This window comes from Lathyrus oleraceus, chromosome 5 (genome assembly GCF_024323335.1).
Source record: "Lathyrus oleraceus cultivar Zhongwan6 chromosome 5, CAAS_Psat_ZW6_1.0, whole genome shotgun sequence".
Lineage (NCBI taxonomy): Eukaryota > Viridiplantae > Streptophyta > Magnoliopsida > Fabales > Fabaceae > Lathyrus > Lathyrus oleraceus.
In genome coordinates, this window is record NC_066583.1 from 352,370,844 (window position 1) to 352,389,856 (window position 19,013).

Consider the following 19,013-nt stretch of genomic DNA (forward strand, 5'->3'; position numbering starts at 1 on the left):
GCCTCGAAACAACAACAATAGTGCCAACACCAACTATGAGAGGAAAAGGGTCACCTTCGATCCAATTCCAATGACTTACGCTGAACTCTATCCATCTCTAATCGATAGAAAATTAATCACTCCGCGAGACCCTCCCGCTGTACCTGCTAACCCCCAGTGGTGGTACAAGCCTGAGCTTCACTGTGTGTATCATTCCGGTGCTCCCAGACATGACGTGGAAAATTGTTATCCCCTGAAGACCAAGGTGCAAGACCTTGTGAGAAGTGGGATTTTGTTTTTCGAGGACGTAGGTCCAAATGTGAAGAAGAACCCATTGCCCGAGCATGGGAAATCTGTTAATATGGTCCGGGGCTGCCCTGGCAAGTACAAAGTTAAATATGTCAGTCATATCCGACAATCACTGGTTGAGATGCATCACTTGCTGTGTGATTATAGCTATTATGAGCATGACCACGATAGATGTCGAGTATGTTCTGTTAATCAGAGAGGTTGTCACCAGGTGCGCAGAGATGTGCAAGAGATGTTGGATGAGGGAGTCATTGAGATCCTTCAAAATAGAAATGTTGATGAAGATGCTCTCGAAGTCAATGTAATTTCTCCAGTTTTCCGGATACCTGAGCCTGTTGTCATCAAGTATGATGGTAGCAAGAAGAAGGTTTCTCCTACTCTCGTCATCAAGCCAGCCGGACCTGTACCGTACTCTTCTGAGAAAGCGGTTCCCTATCGCTACAGCGATGTAGCAGTGGAAAATGGGAAAGAGGTGTCCTTGCCCTCTTCATCTGTTGTTAACATTACTGATGTCAGTGGGTTGACCCGTAGCGGTCGTGTATTTTCAGCCCCGTCGAAGCCTCAAGCTGATGCTCGAGGAAGTATTGATACTGATTTTGTTGAACGCCCGATTGGGAATGCTGTGAGCACTCCGAATCCGACACTTGTTGCTAAGCCCTCCTCTATATTGATAACTCCTGCTTCTGTTGGCCCAAGTGGCAATACGAAAGAAGACTGTGATGAGATGCTGAGGCTCATCAAAAGGAGCGAGTACAACGTTGTAGACCAGCTTCTACAAACGCCATCCAAAATATCTGTGTTATCACTACTTTTGAATTCAGAACCTCACCGAGAAGCTCTGCAGAAGGTGTTAGATGTGGCGTATGTGGATCACGACGTCACGATAGAACAATTTGATAGCATTGTTGCAAACATCACCGCTTGTAACAATTTGAGTTTTTGTGACGCTGATCTCCCCGAGGAGGGAAGAGACCACAACTTGGCATTACATATATCTATGAGTTGCAAAGACAATGCCATGTCCAATGTGTTGGTAGACACTGGGTCATCGTTGAATGTATTACCGAAAACCACTCTCTCGAAGTTATCATATCAAGGGCCTCCCATGAGGCAGAGTGGAGTAGTTATGAAGGCTTTCGATGGGTCTCGCAAAACTGTGATTGGAGAGGTTGATCTCCCAGTCAAAATTGGACCAAGTGATTTCCAGATTACCTTCCAGGTTATGGACATTCACCCATCGTATAACTGTCTCCTAGGCAGACCATGGATTCACGAGACTGGCGCCGTGACATCCACCCTACACCAGAAACTGAAATTTGTAAGGAATGAGAAGCTGGTGGTGGTAGGGGGAGAAAAGGCTCTCTTGGTTAGCCATTTGTCTTCTTTCTCATACATAGATGCTGAGGATGAAGTTGGAACTCTGTTCCAAGCTTTATCTATTACTGAACCTATTGAGAAGAGAACTCCATCATTTGCCTCCTACAAAGATGCGAAGTTGGCCATTGAGCATGGTGCAACTGCTGGATTGGGGCAAATGATTGAGTTGGAAGACAATAAGTCTCGGGCTGGCATAGGCTATTCTTCTGGGGCTTTCAATAAGCAAGGTTTGTTCAAGAGTGGAGGTTTCATCCACACTGGTCAAGATGAAGAGGCTGCTACCATTTTGGAAGAGGATGTAGAGGATTCTGGCAATTTCGTCATCCCTGGAGGGATCTGCAATAATTGGATCGTTGTGGATATTCCAACAGTTATCCATAAGTCAAAGTAATGTTCATTGTGTTTAAAAACCCTTCTCCCATGCCAAAAGGAGAAGTGATGACATTGTTGGCGCATAAATTCAATGATACTTTCATTCAATAAATTCATGTTAAATGTTTGTTTTTCCAATTATTTTCCCTTTTCACTTTTTTGCATGAAATTGGTGATCACATAAAACCCATAAAAATAAGAATATAATCAATCTTTTCATCTGCATAATGATTTGCCTTGTTTGAGTTCTAAAGTTTCTTTTATATCCAAAATCATTATGCAGGTTAATCAAACCCATTGAACATAATGATCCAACACCATCTCCCAACTTTGAATTCCCTGTATTTGACGCGGAAGAAGATGATGTTAAAGAGATTCCTGACGAGATTACCCGTCTACTTGAGCATGAAGAGAAAATCATTCAGCTGCATCTTGAGAATCTGGAAACAGTCAACTTGGGGTCTGAGGATTGTGTGCGAGAAGTAAAAATTAGGGCACTCTTGGAAGAGTCTGTTAAGAAGGGGTTCATTGAGTTGCTACGAGAATATGTCGACGTCTTTGCCTGGTCATATGAAGACATGATTGGTCTAGATACTGATATCGTGTAACATTTCCTGCCTTTGAAGCCTAAGTGTGTGCCTGTAAAGCAGAAGCTCAGAAGAACTCATCCTGATATGGCAGTGAAGATTAAGGAGGAAGTTCAGAAGCAAATTGATGCGGGGTTTCTGGTGACTTCTACATATCCTCAATGGGTGGCCAATATTGTGCCCGTGCCTAAAAAAGATGGAAAAGTCAGAATGTGTGTGGACTATAGAGACTTGAATAAAGCTAGTCCGAAAGATGATTTCCCTCTACCACACATCGATATATTGGTAGATAACACATCTAAATTCAAGGTCTTCTCATTTATGGATGGATTTTCCGGATATAATCAGATTAAAATGGCACCCGAGGATATGGAGAAGACAACATTCATCACACCTTAGGGAACATTCTGTTATCGAGTGATGCCCTTCGGTTTGAAGAACGCCGGAGCCACGTATCAACGTGCTATGACTACCTTGTTTCATGATATGATGCACAAGGAGATCTAGGTATATGTTGATGATATGATTGCAAAGTCAAGAACGAAAGTTGAACATGTAGAGCACCTGTTGAAGCTTTTTCAGTGTTTGAGGAAATACAAGCTTCGCCTGAATCCCAACAAGTGTACATTTGGAGTCCATTCCGGCAAGTTATTGGGCTTCATTGTCAGCGAGAAAGGTATTGAGGTTGATCCTGCAAAGGTCAAAGCAATACAAGAGATGCCTGCACCCAAAACTGAGAAGCAAGTCTGAGGTTTTCTTGGCCGCTTGAATTACATTTCCATATTCATATCCCACATGACTGCCACATGTGCGCCGATATTCAAGCTCCTCCGGAAATATCAGTCTCATGATTGGACCGAGGATTGCCATAAGGCTTTTGACAGTATTACAGAATATTTGTCCGAACCTCCGATTCTGTCTCCACCCGTGGAAGGAAGACCATTGATTATGTATCTGACTGTTCTTGAAGACTCAATGGGTTGTGTCCTTGGTCAGCAAGACGAATCAGGAAAGAAAGAGTATGCCATCTATTACTTGAGTAAGAAGTTCACTGATTGTGAGTCTCGATACTCAATGCTTGAGAAGACATGTTGTGCTTTGGCTTGGGCTGCTAAGCGCTTACGCCAGTATATGTTGAATCATACGACTTGGTTGATATCCAAAATGGATCCAATTAAGTACATCTTTGAGAAGCCTGCTTTAACTGGGAGGATTGCCCTTTGGCAGATGTTGTCTGAGTATGATGTTGAGTATCGAGCTCAGAAGGCTATTAAAGGTAGTATCTTGGCTGACCACATGGCACATCAACCAATTGAGGATTATCAGACAGTTCAGTATGACTTCCCAGATGAGGAGATTCTGTATTTGAAAATGAAAGATTGCGATGAGCCTACACTTGATGAAGGACCAGAGCCTGGTTCCAGTTGGAGTATGGTGTTTGATGGCGTTGTAAATCAATATGGAAATGGTATTGGGGCGGTGATTATTACTCCTCAGGGCACACATATTCCTTTTACAGCAAGGCTAACTTTCAAATGCACGAATAATATGGCTGAATATGAAGCTTGTATTATGGGATTGAAAGAGTGCATTGATCTTAGGATCAAGCATCTTGATGTTTGTGGCGATTCGGCCCTCGTTGTTAATCAGATTAAGGGTGAGTGGGAAACGAATCAGCCTGGCCTCATTCCATATAGGGATTATGCGAGAAGGATTTCAACATTCTTTACTGAAGTTGACTTCCATCATATTCCTCGAGACGAGAATCAGATGGCAGCGCTCTCGCTACACTTGCTTCGATGATTGTGGTAAGACTTTGGAATGAAGTTCCCAACATCACTGTGATGCGTTTGGATAGACCAACTCATGTATTTGCATTAGAAGAAGTAAAAGATGATAAGCCGTGGTATTATGATATCAAGTGTTTCCTTCAGAGCCAGATTTACCCGCCTGGGGCATCTGTGAAAGGTAGGAAGACTTTGAGGAGATTGTCAGGCAGTTTCTACCATAATGGCGATGTGCTTTATAAGAGAAATTTTGACATGGTGCTGCTCAGATGCGTGGATAGACACGAAGCAGACCTGTTAATGAATGAGGTTCATGAGGGTTCATTTGGTACACATTCTAATGGACATGCCATGGCTAGAAAGATGTTGAGTGCAGGCTACTATTGGCTAACAATGGAGTCTGATTATTGTAAATATATGAAGAAATGCCATAAGTGTCAGATTTACGCGGATAAGATTCATATTCCTCCGACACTTCTGAATGTGATTTCATCACCATGGCCCTTCTCCATGTGGGTAATCGACATGATTGGCATGATAGAGCCAAAAGCGTCTAATGGACACAGATTTATTCTTGTAGCAATTGATTACTTCACCAAATGGGTTGAAGCGGCGTCATATGCAAACGTGACCAGGCAGGTGGTCGTGAAGTTTATCAAGAATCAACTCATATGCTGTTATGGTGTGCCAGATAAGATCATTATTGATAATGGAACTAACTTGAACAACAAGATGATGAAAGAGCTTTGTAGCGAGTTCAAAATTGCACATCATAATTCTTCTCCTTATAGACCCAAGATGAATGGGGCTGTTGAAGTTGCTAATAAGAATATTAAGAAGATTGTCCAGAAGATGGTTGTCACGTACAAAGATTGGCATGAGATGCTGCCATTTGTTTTACATGGATATCGTACTTCTGTCCGCACTTTAACAGGGGCAACCCCTTTCTCTCTCATTTACGGCATGGAGGTTGTGCTCCCAGTAGAGGTGGAGATCCCATCAATGAGAGTCTTGATGGAAGCCAAGTTGACTGATGCTGAATGGGTTCAGAGTCGTTATGATCAGTTGAATTTGATAGAAGAGAAGAGATTGACTGCCATGTGCCATGGTCAGTTATATCAACAGAGGATGAAGAGAGTCTTTGATAAGAAGGTCAAGCCTCGTGTGTTCCGAGAAGGTGACCTTGTGCTCAAGAAAGTCTTGTCTTTCGTTCCCGATTCCAGGGGCAAGTGGACTCCAAACTATGAAGGTCCATATGTTGTTAAGAGAGCCTTTTCAGGCGGTGCTTTGATACTTACAACTATGGATGGGGAGGATTTCACTCGTCCTGTGAATTCAGATGCAGTCAAGAAATACTTCGCCTAGACAAAAACAGAATAGCTCGCTAAGTTAAAAACCCGAAAGGGCGGCTTAGGCAAAAATGAGCGTCTCAGTGGATTGAAAACCCGAAAGGGCGATCCAGGAAAAAGTTAGAGACATAGAAAATGATGAAATATATTCATCCCGCTAGATTGAGTACCTCACCCTGAGGCAATCTAGGCAAAAATTAGGGATTTGGCAAGTAACTGCATCCTGACAAGACTTTGCTTTACAATTGCCATCCGTCAGAAGTTATCACTCAGTCATCATCAACCAAAGCTTCAAATACATCAGATTCAGAATTGGTGGAGAAATGGTCATTATGTCCAATGTAGCCCTTTTCCAATATATATCACCAATTTCAAATTTCAAAAGATCTATGGAGTCTTGCCATTTGCAGACTACCATTCCATCAAATAAATTTGAGCCTTTATCCAATTATTTGCACTCTTATTTGTTTCTATTTCAACAAATGTTTTGCATGTTTTAATTGAAAAAATATCATTGTTTTATTCAAATCTTTCATAATTTGTTTTTAAACAAAGTGAACATTCACAAAGATGAGGGGATACTGAGGATGTCTTCAGTGCTCTCCCAAGGATGGTAAGATTCTTGACAGGGCAAGACAGGTGTTCGTTCCTGGCATGCTTGTGTCCTCTTTCTCCGGAGCCTTTTGTGGTTTTTCTCCCGAGCAGAGAGTTGGGAAAGATTATTCATCCCTCTTTCCTGCAGCAGAGTAGTGATTCTTCCTCCTCAGCAGATGTGATCTCATTATTTAGGGCAGTATTTGATGACCCTTAGAAACTTCTGATTTGGCGGTTGTTCCCCACAGAGTTCCATCCTTCTCTTTGATGACTTCCCCGATAGAATTGCTTCTACGACAAAGTTCATCTGTGCAAAGACTTTGCCCTTGGCTGGAATGATTGATGCTCATCCCCTACAAAGATCTTTGTGGTCCTGGCTTTCTCTCTTGAGATGTAGTACCGGATGTTTGTGTACTTGTTCGTTGGACTTGTTTGTGTTAGAAATGTCTGTTTGTCAGCATTCATCATACATAAATAATGCATATGTGCATATTGATAACATTCAAATATTCATGACACATTATTTGCCATATATCTCTGTTTGTTATCTCTTGTTTGAGGGTATTATGTTCCCCAAGCAGATGTTGGTGATTGATCTCTCCATATAGAGTCAGCCCCATAAGCAGGAAATATTTATCTTTCCTTCTATATTCCCCACTGAGTTATATCCTCGTGGATGTTGGTTGTTTCTGTTTCCTCCCAACACATACATTGAGATGGAATTCCCCATTGAGTTATATCCTCATGGGGACAAGTTTTATTTCAACGTGCCTATCTAGTTTGATCCTAGATTGGCCCCTTTTGGTTGCTTCTTGCACTCCCCTATGGTGTAAATGAATGATTGCTCAGTAACCAGTAATCATTCATCTTATCCCCGGCGGAGTTTGTGGTCTTCTACCCTTATACCGGTAGTTGTAAACCCTATTTTATCCCCTAACAGAGGTAACTGTTTTGGTCATCCTAATTGATGACGGTTACTTCTCCGTGGTTTTCTACCCAGTATCCGGTAGATGTAATCCCCTCCTTGACGGTTATCTTTATCCAGTATTCGGTATCGATATTCCCTCATCTTTTGGATAATTGCTCTGATCAAGCAATTTATCCCCAGCGGGTCATCTCTCGTCTACCCTTTGTTGTTGATAACGATTGTTTCTCCCCTAGATTGGTCATCATTATATACCCAGTATTCGGTATCCCGATGCCTTTCTTTGTCAGTTGATTTATCCTTTATTAACCCAGTAACCGGTTGTGGATAATCTTCCAGGCGAGTATGTTATCTACGTTCTGACGGTAATAGATAATATATCTCATGCGCTCTTCGGTCGAGGTCTTTTGTTCTTCCCCAGTTGAGTAAGATTCGTATTTCCTTTTGGAATCGAATGTCCATCCTATATTTGATTTTGCTTTTAGCCCTCTTTTGGATGATGAGTGTCTTGGTAATATTCCCCAATTCACGCTTTGGTTGGTCACCTATTATATGCCCAGCAACCGGTATCCCTGGTGTTCCTTCCTCTCTGCTCCTTATTATGACTTTTGTCCCTTGCGGAGCCAGGTTTTCCTGAGCTGAAGTATACCTTTTTTTAGGTCTTCCTCAGATGATTTCGGATGTTTGATATCTCTCACCCTTATATCGGTCTTAGATATTCATTCTTCCCGAGCATGCTGTATCTCTCACCCTTATACCGGTGTTCAGATCACATGTCTCTTTGAGCTTATTACCCAGTAACCGGTAATACCTCACCCCGTTGCTTCCCCAAAGGAGTTTTTGTTTGGGTTTTCCCCAGCGAGGTCCCTTAGTGGGTTCTCCCAGCCCGAGTCCGGATTTTTATCCGAAGTATCCGTTATAAATAACTTTTGCTGTATTAGCATATTCCCCAATACATGCGCCTTTGAGTCAGCTCGGGTCTTTCCATTGATTTACTCCTTTTGGAATTCTGCTCCCCAAGCTTTGAGTCGTGCCCTGCTCACGCAATGTATCCCCTCTTCCATCCCCATAAGATTCCCTAGAGTCTCTGTCCCATTTGTGAGCATGTTGCTCCAATGGATTTTCGGTTATTCTTGGTTTCTTTCTTTCTTTGTGGACACATATCTCCATAAAGTGATACCTTTTTGCATACATACATCTGCATCATGAGGTATCTTAGGGACCAAAATTCGTCTCTCTGTTATTATTTAAGCCCATTCTACCTCGTCGAGATGAAGATTTTAACCTTCACTTCTCCGGCTAGAATGACCTTAAATAGGGGCATCTGTAAGACCCCAATTTTGTCCCTAAGATCCCTCATGGCATCATAACATTGCATTTGCAAAGCCTCAAGGATCATGAGCATCTTGGTTCCCTTTGCCTTTGGGTGGGACTTCTTGTGAGTGGTTTGAGATCACCAAGCATGCTTGAATTGTATATTATTGCTTTTCTCATTTTTTATTTACTAACCAAAAGCACAAAAATATGTCACTAACATTTCTTGTTTGTATCTTGAGCAATCACAAGGTCAAAAGCTTCTAGGAGATCCTTTGTGCAAAGATATGGCCAAGAGAAGATGAAAGCAAGCATGGTAATGGTTCCCAAAGCTCGCATCCATCAAATATGCCTCCCTAAGTATATAAATTCATCATTTTGATCAAAGCAAGTCAAAGGGTTTGAAGTTTGTTTCCCAAGGAAGCCCTAATTCATCTATACATCAAGTGTGCCTTGCTCATGAAGCAACCTCAGCCCATGATCAAATACAATCAAGGGAAGTCCTTTAATTCATAATTTCATGCATATTTGAACTTATTTGAGTGTCCTAAATCATCAATTCATCAAGATATGAGTTGTGGACTTGAGAAGTTAATCAGTCAATTCATCTGACTATTTTGAAATACACTGAGACCTAACTTTTTATGTGTTGGTTAAATGGAGATGATCTCAAAAAAAACATGTTCTTAAGGACAATATGAACAACTTTCATGTTCATCAAAAATTGATTTGAAGCTTGGAAGGTCATCATCCATTCCAAGACATTATAGGTCATTTTGACTGAAACCCTAATTTTGGGTCAACTTCCCAAGAACATAACTCATTCATTTTTTATGATTTTGAGGTGGGATCAAATGCATTGGAAATCTTAAGATGTATACTTAAAATTTTATGTTGAACAAAATTTCAAAATCTCAAAGGAAATACATGTGATAATGCAAAACATTATAGGTCACTTTGGACCAAATGCATTGAAAGGCAAAAAAGTCCAACTTAAAGTGCCCATAACTCCTTCATCAAAAATCCAAATGATGCAAAAGTTAAGCCCATTTTGATTGTATTGAGAAGATATACAACTTTGATGTTGGAGGTTTTTTCATTTGGGGCTTGCATCATCAAAACATAGGGGCTTGAAGTTGGTTCAATTTGGCAAAATTTTCAAAGGCATGTTTTGCACTATAAACTTCATGGCCTGTTTTCACAAATTTCCACACTTCAAATGAGTTTTGGTCCAACATAACATTTGTTCCTTATGTCAATACCTTTCTAACCATTACCCACATTCCTATGTTTAAATTTTTCAAGTGGCATTTTCGAAGAGGTGAAGTTTTAAGCTCAATTATGCATAACATGTTAGAATTCCATGCACAAGCTTATGCATTGCCATCTGCACGTCCAAATCCATTTGTTTGATCATCAACATGCAAATGCAATTGATTTTGAGCCTCACATGCGCATGTACATGCCCATGCATGGAGGACCCAAGCTCATGCATACACGAGTATTTCCTTGCCTTGCCTTCAATTCAGCTATAAATAGACATGCTTGCTCACTTCAAATCTCAACCTGAAGGCACCTGATATGCTGCACAATTGAATCCCTAGCCATACCTAAAGGAACTAAGTTCATATTTCTTCAAAATTTCAGATCTGAAATTCAACCGAATTTGGTTGAATCTTCAGATCTAAAGTTCCTAAACCTTCATCATCCAGTCCATAGAAGTTCTGTTTGGCAAACGGAAGCAAGGAAAGTGACTTAAAGCTTCACAATTCAAAGGTGTTCATCAACTGGTTTTTTCTTCGAAACTCCTTATTCCTTGATCTATTTGCCTGGCTATTGTGTTGTCTGAAGTCCTCTCTATAGAGGCATCATTGTTGTATGCTCAATTTTCAAAATCAAGCAAGTTCATGATGAACACCATCAAGTTTCAACCTCTGATTTCTCTCACTATGGAGATCTAGAGTGGAAATAGATGGCACAGGGGTGATGTACATCACCCCAGCTTTAATTTGGTACCTGGATCATGTGTTTTGGTGCACATTTGCTCTTCTGCAAATTTGAGCTCTCACCGGAGCTAGCCGGAGAAGAAGGTGGCGCTGGCCACCGTCTGGTCTCTAGATCCAATCGTGGCCATCCATTTCCATTTCCCAGATCTAATCATAACCTTTCATTCTGATGACTTTCAATAATGTTGGATGTTTCTCATTGACTTGGACTCATGGTGAGCGCGCGCCTGTGGACCATTAGATGTGCCAGGTCAATTAATGAGATTCAATCCAACGCTCCCTGATTTTTGCTATTTTCCAATTTCTGATTTTTATTTCTTTTATTTCCTTTATTTTCAAAAATTCATAACTTCTTCATTTTTAATCCAAAAAATATGGGACCAATTGCATTCTTCTCCATTTAAATTCTAGTTTCTAAAAATGATTTTTAATATTTTTTATTTTGTCATTTGATATTTTTTGTGAATTTTCTCTTTTCTGGTTATTTTTAATTCATTTTAAATAGTTTTTGATATTCAAAAAATACAAAAATATTTTCTCTACCTCTTTGAATGATGATGGATCTATGAAAAATATTCTCATCAAGGTTTTTTAATTGATTTGAGATTTTAGTTCAATTAGGTTATTTTTATTCATTTTTAATTGATTAAAAATAGTTTCTGACTTTTAAAAATGCTGAATTTTTTTGTCAAACTTTGTTTGACCTTGTTGAACTTAGGATAAATCACTTGGACTTTTAAAAGTTTATTTGAAGTGATTTTGAAGTTTGACCTTTCTTTAATATTTTAATTCAAGTTTATTTTAAATATTAAAAATGCCTAAAAATATTTTGTTCATTTCTTGACTTCCAATCTTCATCTCACTTCTGTTCTTGGTTGTTTGACCATGATCCTCAATGTCATTGGTCGACACTTGTTGATTGGTACATTCTATTTCATCTAATGCACTCTATTCTTTTCATTTTCCAATTTCCATTATTCATCTCCTTCTTCTTCTTCTTTTTTCTTTTTGATCAATGAGTTAAAGGTTGATAAGTTAGCATTGATTAGGGAGGCTTAATCTTCCTTGATTCAAATCTAATTCATCTTGATCAATTGATCAAATGAATGGCTTTGCATTAAGGATAGGTTGTTTCCTAAATCATGCAAAGGACTTAAACCAATACAAGATCAATTTCCCATTTTCTTTTTGGCATGACAAGTTGTTGGAACTTGGTTCACTAATCAATACTTCTAACTTGTGTTGTTGCCTACATTATTATTGACCGGCCTCAGATAGTTGTGACTTCTACATAAGTCCAATTATGATTGCTTAACATAGCGCTAAATTTGCCTTATGGCACACTAACTACTAACTATTAACCATTAACATTTACTTTTTGCACCTTACATTTATGCAATTTATTATTCTTATACATATTATTCATTTTCTTTTTCCTTTGCTCATTGGAGCACATGTTTATGTTAATGTCATTTGCCTTTTGCTCACTTGAGCATATAATTGCGTATATATCTTTTGTGCTTGTGTTTGTCTGTTTGTTGTGAACCAAATGCAAAGAATTGGACAAAATGGACTTAGACTTTAGGACTTTACCCAAGCTAATGGAGTTTGAAGAGCAACTAGGCCTCATGCCTTTAGAGTGCTTAAATGTCAAAGAGCAACTAAGCCTCATGCCTTTAGAATGCTTAAAGCTTGAAGATGAACATTGAAAGGACCAAATTTTAAACTCCCTCTTGTCCATTCTTTGATTGTTAATAGAACCTTTTGATGTGTGTGTTTTTGTGCTAGGGATTTCAACATTGAGCCAAATTGAGGAACCATTACCATGAGCTTCCAAGAGAGAGAGATCCAAGATACATTGAGGAGTTTCCAAAGAGTTCATTTGATTGTTGATTGCTTGAGTTTATGCTTATGTGATTCATCAATATGATCTCAAGAGAGGAACTCCATGTGTGGTTTTTGCTTCTATCCCTCACCTCTTGTATGCTTAGGACTTTAGCCATTCTTCTTCTTCTCTCCATTCTAACCCAAGCCAAAACTTTTTGTGCAAACATTTAACACTTGTTTTCAACATTAGAAACCTAAGCCTTATGCTTTTGATTTTCAAACTTTCTTTTCTTAATACTTATTTTGAATTGAACTTCTAAGTCAACTTTGACCATTTTCGTAAATACTTTTCATTGGTAAATATAACCCATTCAAATATCTTTTTATGGTTTCAATGGCCAATTTCTTAATCAAAATTTTCATAACCTTTAGCTATTAGGTTTGAGTTATCCTTGAGGTAGATGTAATACTCACCTATATCCTTAGTGATGGACAATGAGTCTTCCATGCTTATTATAGGGTTAACCCCTCACTAGCATGTTGAAGATATCCTCACATGGTGGATTTGTGGTTTAGGTTGAGTTTTCTCCCTTGGATAACAAAAGACCTTAAGGCTTTTGGACCAATCAATTCACCAATTCATTTTGAGATTTTTACCCCTAACTACGAGGTTTTGATCCTAATCTTTTTTAAGATGGTACATAGGCAATGGGTTCATCCATCCAAACACAAAATGTAAATAAACTTGTATATTCTTCTCTCATCTCTTCAATCATGTTTGCACAAATAAATTTTCACAAAATACCAACCTTACAACAAATATGAAAAGGGCTCCCTAGGAGTACCTAGCATGTTTTGGGTGCTTAAAACCTTCCCATTGCATAACCAACCCCCTTACCCAGATCTCTGACATTTTTACTAGTTTTTGATTCGATAAAACTTTTAGATTTTTGTTCGCTTTCTAACCATTCCTTTGGATAAATAGAAGTGCGGTGGCGACTCGACTTGTATGGTTTACCTTGGATTTAGTCAATATTTATAATGGTAACGAATACCCCGCTACATCTAGATGTGCAGATTTCTTAACTAGCTTTGACTTTTTGGAGTCAAGCTTATCATCGAATATGACATGTATTTATTCTTCAACAATATGTGTCTTAGTGTTGTATACTCTATAGCCTTTTGAGTGGTCAAAGTATCCTAACATGATGCACTTATGTGCCTTATAATCAAACTTGCTCAGATTCTCTTTAGTGTTCAACATAAAACAAGAACATCCAAAAGGATGAAAATATGAAATTTTGGGCTTCATATTCTTCCACAATTCATAAGGATTCTTACCCATATTATTCTCTCTAATCATGATTGTGGACATCTCTTACAGAGTCTTATTCTTCCTCTCTAAACCTCCATTTTATTGTGGAGTTCTAGAGCAGGAGAAATCATGGAAAATGCCATTAGTATCAAAGAGATTTTTGAAACATTTCTTTTCAAATTCTCCACCATGATCACTTCTAAATTTTACAATTCTGAGATCCTTCTCATTTTTCACTTGGGAGAAGAAGGTAGAAAACACAGAATGTGACTCATCCTTGTGTCTGAGAAATTTCATCCATGTCCATCTGTTGTAGTCATCAAGAATGACTAGTCCATACTTCTTACTATTGACAGAGGCAATTTTCACTAGTCCAAACAAGTCAATGTGAAAAAGCTCCAATGGTCTGGAGGTTGAAACACCATTTTTAGCTTTGATAGAAGTTTTAGAAAACTTACCTTTCTGACATGCTTCACAAAGAGCATTTAAAGAAAACTTCAGATTTTGCAGGCCTCTGACTAAATTAAGCTTATTTAGCTGAGAAATCCTCCTCATGCTAACATGACCCAATTGTCTATGCCACGTCCATTGCTTTTCATTTATAGACATGAGACATTTTAAATTTTGATTCTTCAAAACATAAAGTCTTATCTTATAAATGTTTTTCTTTCTCTTTCCATTAAAAAGAACTTAGCCATCCTTTTAACTGACAGCTTTACAGGAATTTTGATATAATGTCATAACCATTGTCACTTAATTGACTTATGGAAAAAATATTATGCATTAATCCTTCAACTAAAAGAACCTTAATAATGGAAGGGAAAGTACCATTGCCTACAGTTCCTGAGCCAATGATCTACCCTTTCTGATCACCATCGAAACCGACGACACCTTTAGGCTTAAGTTCCAGGCTTTGGAACATATGTCATCTTCCCGTCATGTGCAGCGAGCATCCAGAGTCCAGGTACCATGACTGGTGTCTCAACTCTACTTATAAGGATATATGAAACATATACTATCTTGCCCTTAGGTACCCATATCTTTCTAGGTCCTTTGGGGTTAGTTTTCACATAGTTATTAACAAACTTGAGTTTTTGTGCTGGATATATTTACATGAGTGTATGATTGAAACGAGAATGAGGTTTCACTTTAGCCTTAGGTTTAGAAAAAATTATACCTTTAGACGTAACTCCATTTTGTTTCCTAGAAGGGACAAAATGGGACCGAAGAGTATTTGATTTCTTATCTTGTTCAGAATGAGATTCTTCATCAGAATCATAACCAATACACCTTGTTTCGTTTCTACTAACGCCATAAATCATTGAAACCATTAAGATTCTATTCATGCTTCTAGCAAGAAATTTTTTGAAAAAATTATCATATTAGGACGTAGTGCAGAGACTGTTCAACTGTAGACTTGATAACGGTTGTTACGCGATACTACACTCAAACAAGTTTCTCTTGAGAATATTATGGGTTGATGAGTCAGTCATCCTAACTTGTAATATTCGATAGATGGAATTAAGACTCTGAGAACTTTTGAAAACATGATCTACAGGTTTTTATCCTTAGTTCACTCCTTTGGGATGGTTCTTACCCAGACTCCATGCTCGTGACTCACAATAAACCATTGATTCTTGGTTGATCCAATCAAGTCTTATCAATATCAATGGAACTTGAATGTTGATAAGGTGTAAACCATAATCCACCAAAATGGATGATTGATCTTGACAATGACTTGATTCATCCCTTGACCTTTGTTTGTTTACCTTGTGTGTGATCCCTTATTTGTGGTTGTTGCATTCATGCATTCATGCGTATCATAACATTCATCACACGAAAATTTCAAGGAACTGAGGTCTTATTTGAAAATATTTTCAGACCATGGATTGTGGACGAAGGAACACTAAGAAGTACAGTTTCAGATGTCCCGATTTGAAAGAATTAAGGACGCTAGCATCTTTTGTATTAGATCCCTTGGATTTCAAACAACGTCATGGGAAGCTTCTGTTTATCTTGTCTGCTGATGTGGTTGAAGGACTTCTGAGTGTGTTGGTTCAATTCTATGATCCTCTATACCGTTACTTCACTTTTCCTGATTATCAGCTTGTGCCTACGTTAGAAGAGTATGCCCATCTCTTGGGAATACCTATTTCTAGCAAAGTGCCCTTTAGTGGATTGGAAGAGATTCCCAGGTCTCATCTTATTACTGAGGCCCTTCACTTTAAGAAGTCTGAGATAGAAGCTCATTGGGTGAAGAAAGGAGGATTGTTTGGGTTGACTTCTGAATTCCTCATCAAGGAAGCTACTGCCTTTGCTCAAGCCGGTAGTGTGGATGCTTTTGAAGTTATCTTTGTGTTACTCATCTACGGATTAGCCTTGTTCCCTAACATTGACGGTTTTGTTGATGTTAACGCCATTAGAATTTTCTTGATTGGGAATCATGTGCCTAATTTATTAGGCGATATGTACTTCTCTTTGCATCTAAGGAATTCTAAGGGTGGTGGAACAATTGTATGTTGTGTTCCTCTTCTGTACAAGTGGTTTATTTCGCACTTGCCTTAGACGCCTGCTTTTATAGAGAACAAACAATGTCTAAGGTGGTCTCAGAGACTTATGTCTCTCACTAATTATGATATAGTTTGGTATGATACTTCATTGATTAGCTTGCAGATTATTGATTGTTATGGTGAATTCTCTAATGTACCTCTTATTGGTACACAAGGATGAATTAACTACAACCCTGCTTTGGCCCGTTGTTAACTTGGGTTCCCCTTGAGAGATAAACCTAATAAAACTTTGTTAGAAGGTATTTTCTATCAAGAGGGTAAAGATCCCCAACATTTGAAGCAGAATATTGTGCGCGCTTGGCAAAATGTGCATAGGAAACAAAGATCTGAGCTTGGTCTGTGCAATTGTGTAGCTTTGGAAGCTTACACTCTTTGGGTGAAGAAGAGAGCTTTGGAGTTGAAGATGTCGTATGCTTGTGAAAGACCTATGTCTATAGTTGTGGTTGAGCAATTAACTCTCTCTAACCAAAATATAGAGGAGTTGGAAGATGTGCTCGCCAAGATGAAGCAAGAAAAGAATATGTGGGAAGAGCGGTTCCATGCCTTGAGCCGAAAGCATGAGGAGTTGCAACTTGAGTCTAAGGATAAATATGCGCTTATTGAACTTCTCGAAAAGACCGAGTAGCAAAGAGACAAAGAGAACCAGAGGTTTCATCTTCCTCTAGTATGCCTCAGCCTTCCGTTGCTTGGAAGAAGATTGTTGATCAGCTTGTCCTTGAGAAGACTCAGATGAAGGCTTCTTTTGAGACTGAGATTCGACGCATTCGAAGGAAGTACGCGCCTGCGACCAGATCTTCCGATGTTGTTATTAGGGATCCTTAGGATGATTAGTCTCCTTTACTCGTGTATTTTTGGTTTCTGAAGTTGTACTCAGTATAATCCTTCCAGTTATATAAATAAAAAATATTTTTATGATCATATCAATTTATTGCAATTGTTGTTAAATATATATATATATATATATATATATATATATATATATATATATATATATATATATATATATATATATATATATATATATATATATATATATTTGCAAATAGTATAGTAAGTTCCTTGAAAATAAAAAAATCAAGCATTGCATTTCATGCATCATTTGCATAGCAGGTTTCTCTTTCGCCAAATGTCTTATTGGTATTTCTTCTGTGCTTCAGCCAAGCTGACTCATCGATGCAATACCCGCACCAATCACTCAAAGATTATGGAGCATCTAGAGCAAGAGAACAAAGATTTGAAGGACGAGATCGCCTGTCTGACTGCCATGATGGAGTCAATGTTAGTTACTCAGAGTGGATCTTCTCCAACTCCTGCAACTCCTCTTCCTCAAAGGACTGTCATTTCCGAGGTTGCTACCTCTACCATCCCTGCAACTGCTGCTCATTTTGCACCTAATATGCCTGCCGGATTCCCGTAGGGAATGCCGCCTAATTTTGTGCCTGAAGGTTTTGCGCCTACCTTTGTTCCCATGTCGGCATCTATCCCGGTCATGTCTATGCCGCCACCAGTTGTGCATACTTTACCTCGTGTGGAAGACACCATCTATCATTCTGAGCCGTCTGAGGGCCCTGATGTGTATGAGAAGATGGACGAAATGAAAGATCAATTCCTTGAGCTGCGAAAGGAGTTGAAAACATTGAGGGGTAAAGATCTGTTTGGAAAGAGTGTTACGGAACTTTGTTTGGTTCCAAATGTGAAGATCCCAGTGAAGTTCAAAGTGTCTGACTTTGAAAAGTACAAAGGGAATACTTGTCCACTCAGTCATCTTGTGATGTACACCAGAAAGATGTCTACTCAAACTGATAATGATCAGTTATTAATCCATTAATTTCAAGACAGTCTAACCGGTCCCGCATTGAGGTGGTACATGGGCTTGGATAGTGCGAGCATCCGCACATTCAATGATTTGGGTGAAGCATTCGTGAAACAGTACAAGTATAACATAAACATGGCACCAGATAGAGATCAGTTGAGTTTGTTGTCTCAAAAGGATAAGGAGACATTCAAGGAGTATGCTCAAATATGGAGAGAGCTTGCCGCTCATATTACCCCTCATTTGGAAGAAATGTGTAGTGGTAAATTCATGATCATCAAGCTATGGATAAGCTAGACATCAAATAACAAGAGTCGCCACCGCGCTTTTATTGTTTCCAAAGGAAAAGGGAAAAAGTACGAACACAACCTAAAAGTAAGAAGTTTTCAAATCAAACCTAATAAAATGTCAGAGATTACAGGTAAGGGGGTTGGTTACACAGAGGGAAGGTGTTAGCACCCAAAGTGTCCTAGGTACTCCTAGAGAGCCCTTTTTTATGTGCATATGTATTTTGTACAAAAATGATGTTTACAAACAAATAGAATGAGGGGATGAGAAAGGAATTCATTAATTATATTTTTGTGTTTGACAAGACCTTCAGACTTGTGACTACGTACCAACATAAAAATGAGGGATCAAAACCTCGTAGTTCGTGATACAAATTTCAAAGTGGATGCATTGCTTTTAACAAAATTAAGTTTGAAAGGCACAAAGGCTTGAAATGGTTTGAATGAGTTAGTTCTTTTTTTTGGATTTTGAAAGTTTAGGTCAAGTATAATTAAGTCTACTTACAAGTTTGATTAAGAAAAGAAGTTTGAAAATGCAATGGCATAAGGCCAAAGTTTCTAGTTTGCAAAGTGGTCAAAATTTATAAAATAACAAGTTCAAA